Raw genomic sequence first — 15,693 nt, 5'->3', positions numbered from 1 at the left:
TAAAGGGTATGCTCTATTTTCTCTTGTGTCTTTTTCATTCAAGGATTTACAATGTCATTGTGCAATTATTTTTCCTAATCAAATGTTCTCCATTGTCATTTTAGAAGTTTTGAAGACAATATAAATCTATTTTGTAAAGCAAAGAGGAACAAAATAAGTAATTAGATAATTAGATGGACATGAAAGTGAATATGATTTAGCAATTTAACATGGATATGGAAGTAGGGAGATGAGAACAAGAGGAGTCAAAACAAAAACACATAAGATATCCAAACTGGACTAAAATAAAACAGGTGTGTTTAGTACACAACTATTTATGGACACACACACACACACACACACACACACACACATATATATATATATATATATATATATATATATATATATATATATATTCAAAACTGACTCATGGTTATATTTCCAAAGAAATTTTCAAAGACTTCAAGAATTGCATTTAGATAAAAACAAAGTGTGAAAAGAATATTTTAAAGAACATGGAAGAATAAAATGTTTAGAAATATACTTCAGTTTCTGCATTTGGGGGTGGGGTGCATTAAACAGAAATTAATCATTGAGCCACATCCCTAGCCCTAGTTTGTATTTTATTAAGAGACAGGTTCTCACTCAGTTACTTATGCCTCACTTTTGCTGAGGCTGGCTTTGAACTTGTGATCCTTCTGCCTCAGCCTCTGGAGCTGCCAAGATTACAGGCATGTGCTTCCATGCCAGTTTCTACTTTCTTATAAAATACTGATTTTTGTATGCCACATATTTTCATGATATTAAATTTATGTTTAAATCTTTAACAAATAATGATATTATTCAGATAAGGTGTGTTATAAAAATCAGTGGAAGTGAATCTATACTTCAATAAATTAAAGGAGTGATAAGTATTAAATGGTTTGGGCTGATTTGCAACATTGTATAAATGTCATTTTGTGAAGACAGAATTTGTTGCAGGAATCATTACCATTGATCCAAAAGCAATAATTCTACTCAAAGAAGAGAAACCAAAGGTATTTAGAAAAATGTACCAATAAATTCAGTGTACTGTACCCAGAATATATTGTAAAATTGAATTCTCCTCAACTATCAGCATTTTTTAAGTAAGTACAATAGCATAGTACTTGGAATACAATGTTCTTTAATATTCAGTAGTAAAATAGAATATGACAATGTGCATACATTTCTTTTAAAAGTGATTATCCTTGCACATATAAGAAAATTAGAAAGAAGAGAGTCAAAGAATAATGCAAACCATACAAATGAAAACAGAAACCAAATGGGATAAACAACAACTTCACATCATTATGGTCAAGATTTGAAAGAATTCGAAATGTAAACATTAAATATCAGAAAGTCTATATTCAATATCATAGTGCATTTCTGTTTTCATAATCACCTAGAATTTTATTTCATCATAAAATCAATAATAGCACATATGTTCTGTTTTATTCTAGAAAAACATTGAACCCAGGGACAAAATATAAAATTCATTTTTTGTGTAATGAACACACACACACACACACACACACACACACACACACATTTTTTTTTTCTGGAACTGAAACATGTTATCAGCTTTATTTACAGCTTTTTCCTTTAAAAATTTTTCGTGAGCATACACTGGGTTATTGTAATTTCAATAATTATCATAAGTATTTAAGAAGATAAAGCATTTATTAGTATTGCATCTGTCATGAAAAACACACACAGCTATTTGGAGTGTTATTTTTCTTATACATAACGATGTTCTCAAATACTAGTTGTCTGATAATTTGTTCTAACAACTCATTTTATAATGTGATTTCCAGGATAACCCCCTGGTGCCAATTGCATTTTTGTGTCTTCCATAGGAAACATGGGAAATTATACTGATTTGTATGGAGGTAATTCAATAGAGTAACTCAAAATTCCAAGATTGCATTGCTAATTCAGTGTTTTTCCTCTAATTCACATTACACTGGAAAGTAAAGTCAAGGATGAGAAAACAGGTTAAGCAAGGGAAGAAGTGGAACTGATGTGAAGTCCCACAGAAAATTCAACTCTTTGTTTCCATAGGATTCTGCAGGCGTGGGAAAGCCCTGGTCCTTTACCATCCTGTGGCAAGCAGCTGGTTTGGGAGCTCTGTGCTAGGAGAGGAGATACCTGTATAAGGCCTCTCACTTCAGTTGAGAGCATACTCAGAAATGAAAGCAAAGAACAGTGTGTAGGGCCCAACATTCTAGAGCACCACAGTGCTGAATAAGGACTCTGAAGGGACACTGTGTAAGTTAAGACAAAGTGACTGAGCAACTTGCATGTCTCTGATCTAATGCAAGAGATCATCAAGGTTATTGAGTTAAAATCCATTATTAAGAATTGCAGGAACTTAACATTGGCACAGTAGAGTTTAATATTCAATTTGAAGTGACTTTTCACACACTGATCTCTTACATTTCAAACAATTATTGGGATATGAAGTGGTAGAATTTCTTTGATTGAAATATTGAAGATGAAAAATGAAGGACATTATAATAAGTTGAAATTAAGATGATCACAAGTTTTTACCAAAAACGGTACATAAAAATGCTATAAACACTTAACCATGATTCTCACATATATTTACTTTAATATGTGCTTTTACACTATGAAACCAGGTACTTGGGGATTTGGATTAATCTGCTTGAGTAAAGTGGCTATTACCTTCCTCTATAATGGTAAGCAAACGAAAAAAACTAGATTGGCAATGCAATCCTGTTATATCTTTAACTTTTGAGCTAGTATTTTTACAATATTCCGGAACATAGAGTTCAACATATGTAAACAGTGAAATATTATGTCCATTCAGTACCCACAACCATGCCAAGAATGCAGCTGGGCTCAATTAATATTTACCAAATGAATACAAAATCCTCCTTCTCTTTTAATTATATTATTTAAACAAGAAAAAAAAAACTGTGAGTTGTGGCTTACTTTGAACTCTTTTGTCCTTTTATATTTCCATTTATTTCTTACTGATAATTGTTATCCCAACCAAGGAATTCTAAGAGGGAAAATAATAAATAAATTTTAAACCTATAGCCGTTAAATTTATTCTTAGTTAATGATTGTTTTAAAGGCTTTCTATGAATAAATAAAGAGGAAAGCACAGAATGGGTTTAGAGGATTAAATGGTTATCTCTTAATCTTATTTACTACAAGCACACAATTAGCATAAATAATAAAGACTTGTACGAGCTAAATTGTACATGCTTAAAAGTGAACGGACTATTGAGATCATTTAATATAAATACCTACTTTGGCAATTGAGGAAAATACAATTTAGAGAAGTTTCAAGTGGGTTATTTGAAACCAATGATTGTCAATTCTTAATTAAGAAACCCCATTTCATTTTCCTTCATTTTAGTTCTGAAATAAGAAATCTCATAGGTGAAACAATAAGTTCTTTATCTTCATTTTGGTTTATTTATAGTCCTCTTTACTTTAAAATAACACTAATCTCAGTAAACCTTGCAACAGTTCATTTTTCAACCTACAGTGCAGACAGGTTTTAGCTCATAAAAACAAATACCTAGGGCTGCGGTTGAGTGGTAGAGAACTTGCCTCTCATGCATGAGGCCCTGGGTTCAATCCTCAGCACCACATGAATAAATAAAGATATTGTGTCCAACTACAACTAAAAAAAATTTAAAAAAACCTAGATTAGATGGGTATTTGAATCCAACATGAAAAAAATCCCAACATACATTAAATAAACTTCATTGCTGAATATGTAGTTGATTTTTAATGTCTAATTTATTGTTATTTATTTTGCTTTATCCCCTATGAATTATATTAGGTATTTTTCTTTATTCTTTTTCATACTAATTTGCAATTTTTATTTCTATAAAATATATTTTCTGTATTTTCCTCATACCCCAATGGTTTACAATTTATGTTTGAACTTTTAGTTTTAAGATTTTCACTCTTTAAGAAGAAAAAGTAAATTATTTATATACACTAACACATTTGACAACTTAATTCTTTACCCATAATTTCTTACATTTTATTTATTTTTAAAATAGAGTTTAGTTTTGCCTTCACGAAGAACATCTTAAAAATTGTTTTTCAGAGAAAATTGTGAATGTAGATTCTGTTATACAACTGTATATGTTGTATTTACTTTTGTTTTAAAAATCATTAGGTTTTCATTTTCTTACTTAGATTGTTCTGTTATACTGATTAGACATACAACTAGGTTTTCACATATTCTAATATCTTAAGAAGTATTTTATATTTTCCATGTTTTACTTCTCTTTTACATTCACAACTCTGTTATGGTGGGTTATGTTTTCATAGGCGTTTTATGATACCTTAATTTTTTTAAGAGAGAGAGAGAGAGAATTTTTTCTTGGCATGATCCACAGATTGCACTGAATCTCCCTAATTCACTAGGTAAACTCACAGAGCACTGAAAAAAATCACAGTATTCACAATTTCAATTTAGTTACAGAAAAAGGAAACATAAAAATAAATTACAGAAAAGAGAAAGAGGATAGAGTCCTAGAGAAATCAGACACCACCTTCCACCTGTCTCCTCCCAGTAGATTGTATGAACATTGTCTAGATCCCACAGAAATGGTATATGCTAACATGTGCACAGTGTTGCAAACCAGAAAAGTTCATTCAAACATTGACGTCCTTCAAGCACACACAATAATATTTGCCATTATAATGTTATAATAAACTAGCTGTTTTGGCCCAAATCTTCAGATTCATAAGGATATTTTTATCAGGAATATGCTCTATGGACTCAGGTATCATCTCCAGGTGCTAGGAAAAGGGAATAAGACTTTGTGCAGAATTTGAACAATGTTATGGTTTGGATATTAAGTGTACCCCAAAATCTCATATGTGAGACAATTCAAGAATGTTCAGAGGTAAAATGATTGGGTTATAGGAGCTGTAACCTGATTGGTGGATTAATCCACTAGTATGGATTTACTGGCTGGTAACTATAGGCAGGTGGAATGTAGCTGGAGGAAGTAGGTCACTGGGAGCGTAACTTTGGGGTTTATATTTTTTCCCTGGTGAGTGGAGCACTCTCTCTGATTCCTGACTGTCATATCCTGAGCTTCTTTACACTGTCATGTCCTTCTTCCATGAGGTTCTTCCTTACATTGCTCCCAGAGCTCTGGAGTCAGTTGACCATAGACTAACTCTTTGAAACTGTGAACCAAAATAAACTATTCCTCCTTTAAGTTGTTCTTGTTGAGTCTTTTGTTCACAGCAACAAAAATATGACTAAAAGGGAGCAACAAATGTCCTCAGAAGTCTTTTCTAGACAGACTCTTTTGTATCTTTTTGAGTAGAGATGCCTTTTGATGTTGTTCTGTCCTTTCCCCGTGTCAATCCTCTAGTGTGAGGGACGCACATATAATTTACTTCAGTTTGTAAATCAGCTAAGAGTAAACTCATCTAGATATCCTGTGTGACCCAGGCATTCTTGTACTCTGAGCTCAAAAAAGTGTTTGCATAAGAATTTTAGATGCCAAGATCTGGTACTGAGCATATTTTGAATGCATTTCTTTCTTTTTTTTTTATAAGAGAGAGTGAGAGAGAGAGAGAGAGAGAGAGAGAGAGATAGAGAGAGAGAGAGAGAGAGAGAGAGAATTTTTTAATATTTATTTTTTAGTATTTGGCAGTCACAACATCCTTGTATGTATGTGGTGCTGAGGATCGAACCCGGGCCACATGCATGCCAGGCGAGCATGCTACTGAAAGACCCTCCGTCTCCCTGTCCAAGGAAGAATGCACGAGACACTGGCTGCAAAAACAAGAGGCAATTTATTGATACACAGGCGCCTGCGGGTGCTCAGCAAAACCTCAGCTGGAGCTTTGGTGAACTGGCACACCGGGCTTTGGGGTACAGGGCTTTTATAGGATAAAGGGGCAGGTTTCACGCCTGCGGTAAGCAAGAGGTTTCTTATTGGTTTTTTTGAACCCAGCATTTAGGTTACCTAAAGGGCAAAGTTGTTTTTCACTTTATGTTCCAAGAAAAACCGCATAACAGTCATATATTTGCACTCTGCTTTTTCTGTTCTTGCTTATCAGTTCCTGTTTGTTCAGGCATGCCCTGGGACCTGGTTTTCTGTTCTTTCCCAACCATCCTGTTCTTTCACAACTGGCTACCCTTAACTGATTATCAGATAAACATCTCTGGTGCTTGCGTGGGTCTGCAACATGCCCTGATGGTTTTGCAATTGGGCCTGGGGTTACTGGTCTAGGGTCTTTCACTACCGCTTGAGCCACATCCCCAGCCCCTTGAATGCATTTCTTATTTCTCTTTGTATTAGTTTCCTAAGGCTTCCATAAGAGCGTGCCATAGACTGGGTGGTTTAAACAACAGAAATTTATTTTCTTAGAGTACTGGAAGAGCCAAGTTTGAAAGTGAGGCATATGTAGGTTCCATTTAATTCCAAGTGAAATCTCTGTCCATTTCTTATGAATGGCTTCCTTTCCTTTTATCTTCATGTTGTCCTTCTGAGTGTACATGTCTGTGTCCAAATCTCTATCTTATAGGAATACAAGTTATCACAGTTAATGACCTGTCAAATAACTCAAATAAGTAATCACCTCTCTGTTTTTGCTAGCTTTTTGTTTCCTTAATCACTGTGACCAAAAGATCTAAGAACAACATAGAGGAGGAAAAGTTCATTTTGGCTCCTGATTTCAGAGGTTCAGTCCAGTCAGCTGACTCTATGAACCCAAGGAAGGAAGAACAGCAAGGCAGAAGGATGTGGAAGAAAAAAAAACAGATCAGAACATAACAACCAAGAATTAGAGAGAGCTCCAATCAATGGAGACAAAATATAAACCCTAAAGGGTATGACTCCAGTAGCTTATGCCCTCCAGTCACACCCTACCTGCCTATAGTTACCAGCAAGTTAATTCATATTATGGATTAATCCACTTACTAAAGTTTTCATAATCTAATAATTTCAATTCTGAACCTTCTTCCCCTGTCTCACACATGAGCTTTTGAGGATACCTTATATCTAAATTATAATACTCTCTAAGGGTATCTGAAAATGCAGTCATATTTTGGGGGCCTAAGACTTCACATGAATTTTGGTAGAACATAACGCTACCTACCCACCAACCTACCTACTAACACATGCGTCTACGCACGCGCACGGACACACACACACACACACACACACACATACACACCTATATATATAGTTTTCTATATACTGATATTGTTACCGCTGTTTACCTGTGATGAGTCTGTGCTTCCCCAATGCTGAAATATAACACCAGAGAAGCACACAGAGGCAAATTTAGAGTGGGAAGTGGGGGCTTTATTAAAGGACAATAGAAAAGACTTCTCCCTCAAGGAAGAAAGGGACCCAAGAGGTGAAGTCCATGGAAGGTGGAGGTTTTCCCTCTTTTATAGCTAACGTCTTCTTTCAGGTTTCCTGAATTCCTTTCCCATTCCTGTCCTTTGTTCTGTTATCTTGCAGTGTTGGAATGTAAGTGGAAAGGCCCAAAGGGTGGGGGATAGGTGGGCCTAAGGAGTAATCTGAGCAGGAAGGACTTTTGGATTAGCATCTCCTCCATGTTTGCTGGGAGCTGCTTCATTAACATTTCCTTGGGATGGGCTCTGGGCCTTGGGGACATTTTCAATTCCTATTTCCGTGGACCCCATTCTTAATTTGGCCTTCATTCTCTACTCAACATTAGACCCAATTTGCCTAACGACACTAACTACCTACCTTTAAATCTGGCTTCAATATCATCCTTTAATGTAAAGTTTCGGGCTTGAACATGTATATTGTTTTTAACAGTGATCTTAGCAAATATGTTGAAAGCAGAAATTTTGATATCATTTGAATGATGGGACTTTTCCTGGTCTTGTACTCTTTCTATTGTGTAAGTACAGGCCTAAGCTAATCAACTAGAAAAGCAGAACTATGTGGAGTCAAGTGTTGTCACCTTCAATTTTCCTATTCATGACTAGCTGAACATCAAACACCTGAGAAAATCCAGATAAGTCTAGAAAAATTAACAGTAGTAGAGGCCCAGGCTACATCACTTAGCAGTAACTTCATGGGATATTTATTGCCTATTTATTGTGTGTGTGTGTGTGTGGGGGGGTGTTTATGTGTCAGAGAGAGAGTTTAGGTGTATACATTGTATTTGTCTGAGTTTTGTGTTAGCAGATCAATGAAAAACAGGCAATAGCAAGTTGGGTGCAGGCACATGACTATAATCCTAGCAGCTCAGGAGGCTGAGACAGGGATAATCACAAGTTTGAGTTCAGCCTTATCAAATTATTGAGGCCCTGTCTGAAAAAAAAAAAAAGAAAGAAAAAAGAAAAAGAAAAATAAAAGAATAAAAAAGAAAAAGAAGAAGAAGAAGAAGAAGTAGTGGTGCTGGGGATGTATATTATTGGTAAAATGAATGTCCCTGGGGGTTCACTCCAGGCAAAGAAAAAAAAAAGGAAAGGGGGGGTAATCAAAAAATGGAGTCACTAATAATTACATGAAGTACTGGATTTGAAGTCAGGATCAAATTAACCAGATCAGTAAACAAAGATGATTAACATATACCACAATTTTCCCATACAAAGAAAGAAAGATAAAGGCTAATGATGTTGGCATCTACATCATCCCTATTACATTTCTCTTAGAGATTATCTAGTATGCATTTTCTATTTTCTTTAAGATATTCCATTCAAATTAGATTTAGAGTAGTCAAAAGCCTGAAGCTGTGACAAACTTGGAAGGTGACACAAATCTGGTTTTTGGTTGTATCCAGACATCTTTCTTGGCAAATTGTCACTTAATTCAGAATGACACAGTGTGCATATGCTCAATTGTTCAGCAACCTTTATCTTGTGTGATTCAAAGATAATATTTCTCTCTAGTGCCTAACAAAAATAATCTTTCAATCATGAGGCAAATAGTACTTCTGACCAGCCAATCGTTAGTTAAGGAATGCTTCACCACATCCAAAATGTAGACTGTTTAAATGCAATCTTCAGGCAGACACTTCATGCAATCAGAGGACTAATATTTATACTATTTTTTTTTCTAGAAAAAGGAATAGTTTGTTAGGCTATTTTTTTTTTGTTGCTTTTTTTTAGCATAAGGTGGTTGACAGCACCAAATCTTAGAAAAGTGTGTTAGATTATTATTATTGTCTGAGTGTTTATGTCATCCCAAAGTTCACATATTGAAACTTAATTACTAATGTGATGCCATTAGAAAATAAGGCCAATATGTGGGTATTAGAATGTGAGGCCAGAGTCCCCATGAATAAATTAGTGCCCTCAATAGAGAGGACCTGAGATATACTTTGCTCCTTCCACCACATGAGATAGAATGAGAAAATGCCATTATGAACCAGGAATGTCCTCTTACATACTCAATATCCTATCAATTTGATTGTGGATTTTGTAGCCATCACAACTATGAGGAATATGTTTCTGATGTTAGAATTTACCAAAACTATAGTGTACTGCTAACAGAGTTCAAATTGATTATGAAAGCATATTACTCTATTCCCCTGAGAGGGTCTCATGAATTACTTCCTAGTTGCAGCAAGTTCCATTTTTTTTTTTTACCATTTATTACATTAACACCCAGTTTAATTAGCCTTCTTTGTCAGTACTGTTTTCTAGGCAAGTGGTAACAATATTGACAGGATTTCTACCATTTATCCTCCACTGGATAATGTCAGAGGATTTGGCTGGTGAATAATTACACCTGTCCTTCTATTTGCTAATGAAGATTCAACAAGCCGGACATAGTGGTTTACACCTGTAATCCCAGCACCTCAGGGAGCTGAGGCATGAAGATCTGGATTTCAAAGCCAGCCTTAGCAGCTTAGTGAGACCCTAAGCAATTTAGTGAGACCCTGTCTCTAAATAAAATATATAAAAAAGGGAGATGGGGATGTAACTTTGTGGTTAAGTGCCTCTGGGTTAAATCCTTGGTTTAAAAAAAAAAAGACTCAACAAACTCATTTTATCTACATAGGAAGATGTTACAATCTACAACAGGAATACACACACACACAAACACACACACACACACACAAACATATATAATTATATATATTACTAAAATGTATTAGAACAGAGACAGGACGTTTTACAGAATATTATACACAGCAATTGATCCTTCCAACCATCTTGTGAGATGATTTGTATTATACCACCCATTTTATAAAATAGAAACTAAGACACAGAGGAGAGTCTAACTTATGGTCACTAAAATAGAAATTTGTGGAGTCAGAATGTGATTCAAGGTAGTCTGGCTCAATTACCTGCTCGAATTGCACAGTATGTCTTTGTGGACTTAATTATGTATAACAAATAAGCAATAATGTTCAGCCACATGTGGTAGAATTTTTCCATCACTTTACTTTCGACCTTGTCACATTTTCCTCAGATATCTTCAAAACAATAGTTGGTTCTTGTTCTAATACTATTTAGAACTTTTTATAGTACTATAGACAAAATAAGTACAAGATGACACATTATTAACTTAATAACATAGTATATTTTGAAGTTAACCTTTTTAAGAAAAAATAATGTAAGACAGGAATAATACAACAAGCTTTAGACTTGACATACAATATCTGCATTTTTCCAGACAACTGGTTAAGATTTATGATTAGAGTCTGGTAACCACTGTGGTTCAATAATTGGATTGAATTATAGTTTCTGATTTGAAATGTGTAGAAAAAAGAAAGAGGGAGATAAACAAACTGCTATCCTTGTAATTTCCATTTTATTTATCTATTCCACTTTTAAAATGATTTAGAAACAACTGTGCCAGGATTCATGCTCTGTAAATATGCTTTGTGACAGATGAATAAGCACACTTTTTCTAGTTGGTATGATGGCTACTTTAATAAGCTTTCTCAATGACAGGATTTTATAACCCTGGATGAAGTAAAATATTGTAAGGTACTATCTCATGCAGCATACTAAAACCTATAATAAGGCTAGATCACTAGAGACGGCAATACTGACAGAGGAAACACAGTGAGATCAATTCATGTTGGCCATGAAAATTCACTACCTCTGTCATTGCATATTGATTGATGGTACTAGTTGTTGGCTCTGTGGTACTTCCATGCTCTGCACACTTTCCAGGAGATGCTCCCTAGGGGAAACTGTGTTCTTATTGATTCTTTTTGGACCAAGAGATATAAACCTTAAGGAAGATTTACATGCTAACAAAAAAAAATTAGAAAAAATATTAAAAGAAAAAACTTCTTCTTAAATTAATTAACTCCCTGTGAGTATATGTTTTTTGTTTGTTTTTTTTTTTTTTTTTGAGTGTGAAAATTGGATAGAAAAATCATGGGAGAGTCGACATGATTTTCTAAAATTCAGTGATTTCTTCATTGTGTGTGAAAGAGTAAAGACTTTCTGTTTGCACTGTTAGAGTAGTAAGTGAAACAAACAAATGCTTCTTACATAAAAGTTTTTAAAGATCACCAATCAGCAGAGATAAACAAATTTTCACAAATTAACACCTTTTTCTACTTTCTACAAAAGATAGTAAATTATTATCAGATATCTGTTCCCTAAATTAAGTGTTGAACATGATGTAAGAATATATAAAATTAGATGTTTCGTATATTGAACACCTATAGAGCAATCATACCTCAAAAGCATTGTCTAAATAATTAAGTCCCTGAATATCTGTAATGAATATTAAATGCTTTGTTGTCAGCAGAGTAGATTTAGTTCACCAAAAATAGACTGAGATGACTAGATTATATCATCACCTGGTCTCCCACAGCATGAGCCTCAGTATCTCTGGATAGACTAAGAATTTGCATTTTGGATACATACAAATGTTTGTAAAACTCCCAGTTTTCCAACTTATAAATTGTGATTTTAGGCAACTTATTTGAACTCCAAAATATTTTATACCCTTTACTTTAAATGAGATATGTTCACTTCATGGTTGTTTGAATAAAAACAAAAAATATTATTCAAGAATATGCATGTGCAGGAAACAATTGTGATAGAAATTAAAAGTCCTACACACATGTAATTACATTTTTTTTACATAAAACAAGAACTTAGGAGACCTTAATTGCTAATTTAATGACATTTATTTGGCAGTTTGATCTCAATGCCTATTTAATGCTTCAGTGATTTTCGAGTCTTTCTCTCATGGTCTCAAGACAGCTGACACAATTCTAGTTTATATAATGGTACTAAATTCATCAAGAAAATAATGGGAATAGGAGTGACTACAGCCAATCCTTCTTTAATCTCACTGTATAGAACTTTAGCCTGTAGTCAGCTCTGCTGTCTAGGGAAAATTTGAAGAAGTAGAATTCCAATAGCCTCAAGAACAGTAGTAGAGCCAAAGAAGGTTTCAGAAGATTAGAAATACAAGGCAATATATATTTAGACTTAAATTTCATTAATTCAATAAATAATACATAGATATATGCTGATATCAGCTCAGTTTTCTAATATTATTATCAGTGTTATTAAGAATGAATATGTGATCCAATGCACAATTAAATGCTATCCATTCACTATAATGAATTAAATCTTGTCATTTTTAAAACATGAATAGAACTGCAAATAATTATGTTAAGTGAAATAAGTCAGACACAGAAAAGAAAATTCCAGATGATCTAATTCATATGTGGAATATAAAAAAAAATGATGATCTCATAAAGTTTGAAGTTGAAATGCCAGAGGCCAGATTGAAGAGGGAAAGGGAGGAATGGTAAAAAGTTGGTCTTTGGGTATGAAGTTGAAGTTAGATAAAAACAAGAAGTTCTGATATGCTTTTGCATAGTAGGTTCATTACAAATAAAATTAATAAAAGGCACATTTAAAAACCTAGAAAAAAGTATTTGTATTGATGCATTATGATTATCTATAATAGTGGCATTCATTGTGACATATTGGTTCATTAATATAATATAATTGTATCAATTTCATCTCCCCAGTACCTCCCTCCACCCTTATTTATTTCTGTTGTCACTTCTGAAGATCTCCTGTTTTCAAGTGATCTTTTTAAAACTTTTTATTCTCTCTAGCTTCTATGTATGAGAGAGTATATATGATCTTTGAATTTCTGAATCTGACTTACATTGTTTACGTGATACAGTTCACTTCTACTTAATTGCAAGTGACTTGATTTCATTCTTCCTTATAGCTAAATAAAACCTCACATATATATGTGTGCGTGTTCATGCACGTGTTGATATTATGTCTATAATGAGTATGTCTATATACGCTACATATATGACTACACATATATCTCTATAGTATGCTTATTTGATTTTCTTAAAATACTGAGGAATGGTGTAGCTGGGTCATATGGTGGTTGCATGCCTAGTTTTATTTTTATTTCCATGCTTTGTCTTTTGAGTAGCCTCCATACTTATCTCCATAGTGATTATACTAATTTACAATGCCACCAGCAGTGTATGAGTATTTCTCCCTCACATCCCCATCAATATTTATCATTATTTGTACTTTTTGCTTTGCTTTACAGAAGCTTATTGATTTGATGTAATCTCATTTATTCATTTATTATTTTTTGTATTTTTCCTATGTTCTAAGATTCATACTGAGAAAGTAATTTCCTATACATAAATGTTGTAGCATTGCTCATATGTTTTCTTCTAGAAGTTGTGGAGTTTCTGGTATAATTCCTAGGTCTTTGATCCACTTTAAGTTGTCATCAGTGAAGTGTAAAACGTGGGGATTTTTCACTCTTCTACATTTTTATATCCAGTTTTCCCAGTAAAACTTGTTAAAAGTCTGTTTTTTCTCCAACACACTATTTGAAGCCCTTTTCAAGAATCGGATGAATGTACAATTGTGGGTTTGTCTTCATTTGTCTATATATTTGAACTTATTCCAGTACTGTGCTGTTTTTGTTACTCTTGTATGTACAACCAGAAATATGAAAAGTTGTGCTGTATGTGTGTAATAAGAATTGCAATGCATTCGGCTGTCATTTATTTTTTTAAAAAATCAATAAAAAACACTGTTATCTGTTATAAGTTAAATACAAGTTAGTCACCTGGAAATTATTAAAAAGATACTTGGCCCATTGATTTTACATAACTGAAACAATAATGAGAAATTCAAGCAATTTATATAAAATTTTAGTTTTAATTACTAAATGTATAAGTAGCAAATTTTGCAAATTATAGAAGCCAAATAGTGCAACATCAACTAAAGCTACTATTTCTCAAAAATTTTAAAGAATATAAAATTAGAATAAGTTTACTCCATGTATGTATAATATGTCAAAATACATTCCACCACCACGTATATCTAGAAAAGAACAACAACAAAATATATAAAGTGAAAAAAAAAATCTGGTATTGTTATGTCTCTAGCATTGACATTTTTGCTCAGTCTTGCTTTGGCTGTTATGGGTCTTTTATTCAATAATATTAATTTTAAGACTGCCTTAAAAAAAACTTCAGTGAAGAATTCCATTTATATATTGATGAGCATTACATTGATTCTGTAGATTGTTATGGTAATGTGATCATTTTAACAATATTAATTCTGACTATCCATTAACTTGGGAAATCTTCCATTTTCTAGTGACTTCTATTTCTTTTTGCAATGTTCTATAATTTTCATTGTAGAGACATTTCACCTCTTTAATTAGATTTATTCCTAGGTATTATAGTTCAGTTCAGTTTGATGCAATTATGATTGGAATTATATTTCTGATTTCTCTTTCAGTTGATTGACTATTGATATATAGAAACCCTATTAACTTCTTTTAAAAATATTTTTGCTTATTGATTTATTTTTATTTTTTATTTATTTATGTGTGGTGCTGAGGATCAAACCCAGTGCCTCACACACACTAGGTAAGCACTTTGCCATTGAGCTATAACCCCAGCCCCCCAAATACTATTAACTTTTGTATGTTCATTTTTATCCTGCTACTTTGCTGAAATTATCAGCTCTAGAAGTCTACTCATGGAGTTTTTGAATCTTCTAATTATAGGATCATATCACCTTCAAGCAGTGGTAATTTCACTTCTTGCTTTCCTATTTGTATCCCATTAATTTCCTCTTGTCTAATTGCTCTGGCTAAGTTTTCAGTATTACAATAAATGTGAGTGGTTAATAAATACTCTTCTTTCTTAGTTTTAGAGGAAATATTTTCAGTTTTCCTCACTCACTATAATGTTAATTTTAAGTTTGTCACTAATAGCTCTTATGATATTTTAAGAAAGTTTTCCCTGTCTCTAGTTTTTTTAATGTTTTAAACACAAATGTGTACTGAATTTTATCCAAGGACTTTTTTAGATCTTTAGAGATAATGTTGTGATTTTTTGTCCTCAATTTCATTTATGTGGTGAACTGTACTTATTAATTTTCATATGTTGAACCATCTTTGCATTCTAGGGGAAGGCAGTTTTAAAGTTCTTGCCAAAATTAGATGACAAATAAGAAAAAAAAATATTTAATCTTATTTAAACATTGTACAATGTATATAATGTATTGAAACTTCATATGTGGCTCATTAATATCTTAAATTTGTGTTTAATATATCAGAAATCAATTTTATCTTAAATTTTAAAATTTTATAGCAGCTTAAAATTAACAGGACTTAAAAACTTCACTTTCTATTAACAACTACAATATTTCAATTTATTTAAACGAATTTAAATCCCTTTAATGCAGTCATTAAG

Source organism: Callospermophilus lateralis, unplaced genomic scaffold (assembly GCF_048772815.1).
Source record: "Callospermophilus lateralis isolate mCalLat2 unplaced genomic scaffold, mCalLat2.hap1 Scaffold_177, whole genome shotgun sequence".
NCBI lineage: Eukaryota > Metazoa > Chordata > Mammalia > Rodentia > Sciuridae > Callospermophilus > Callospermophilus lateralis.
Note: the sequence above shows the minus strand (reverse complement) of the source record.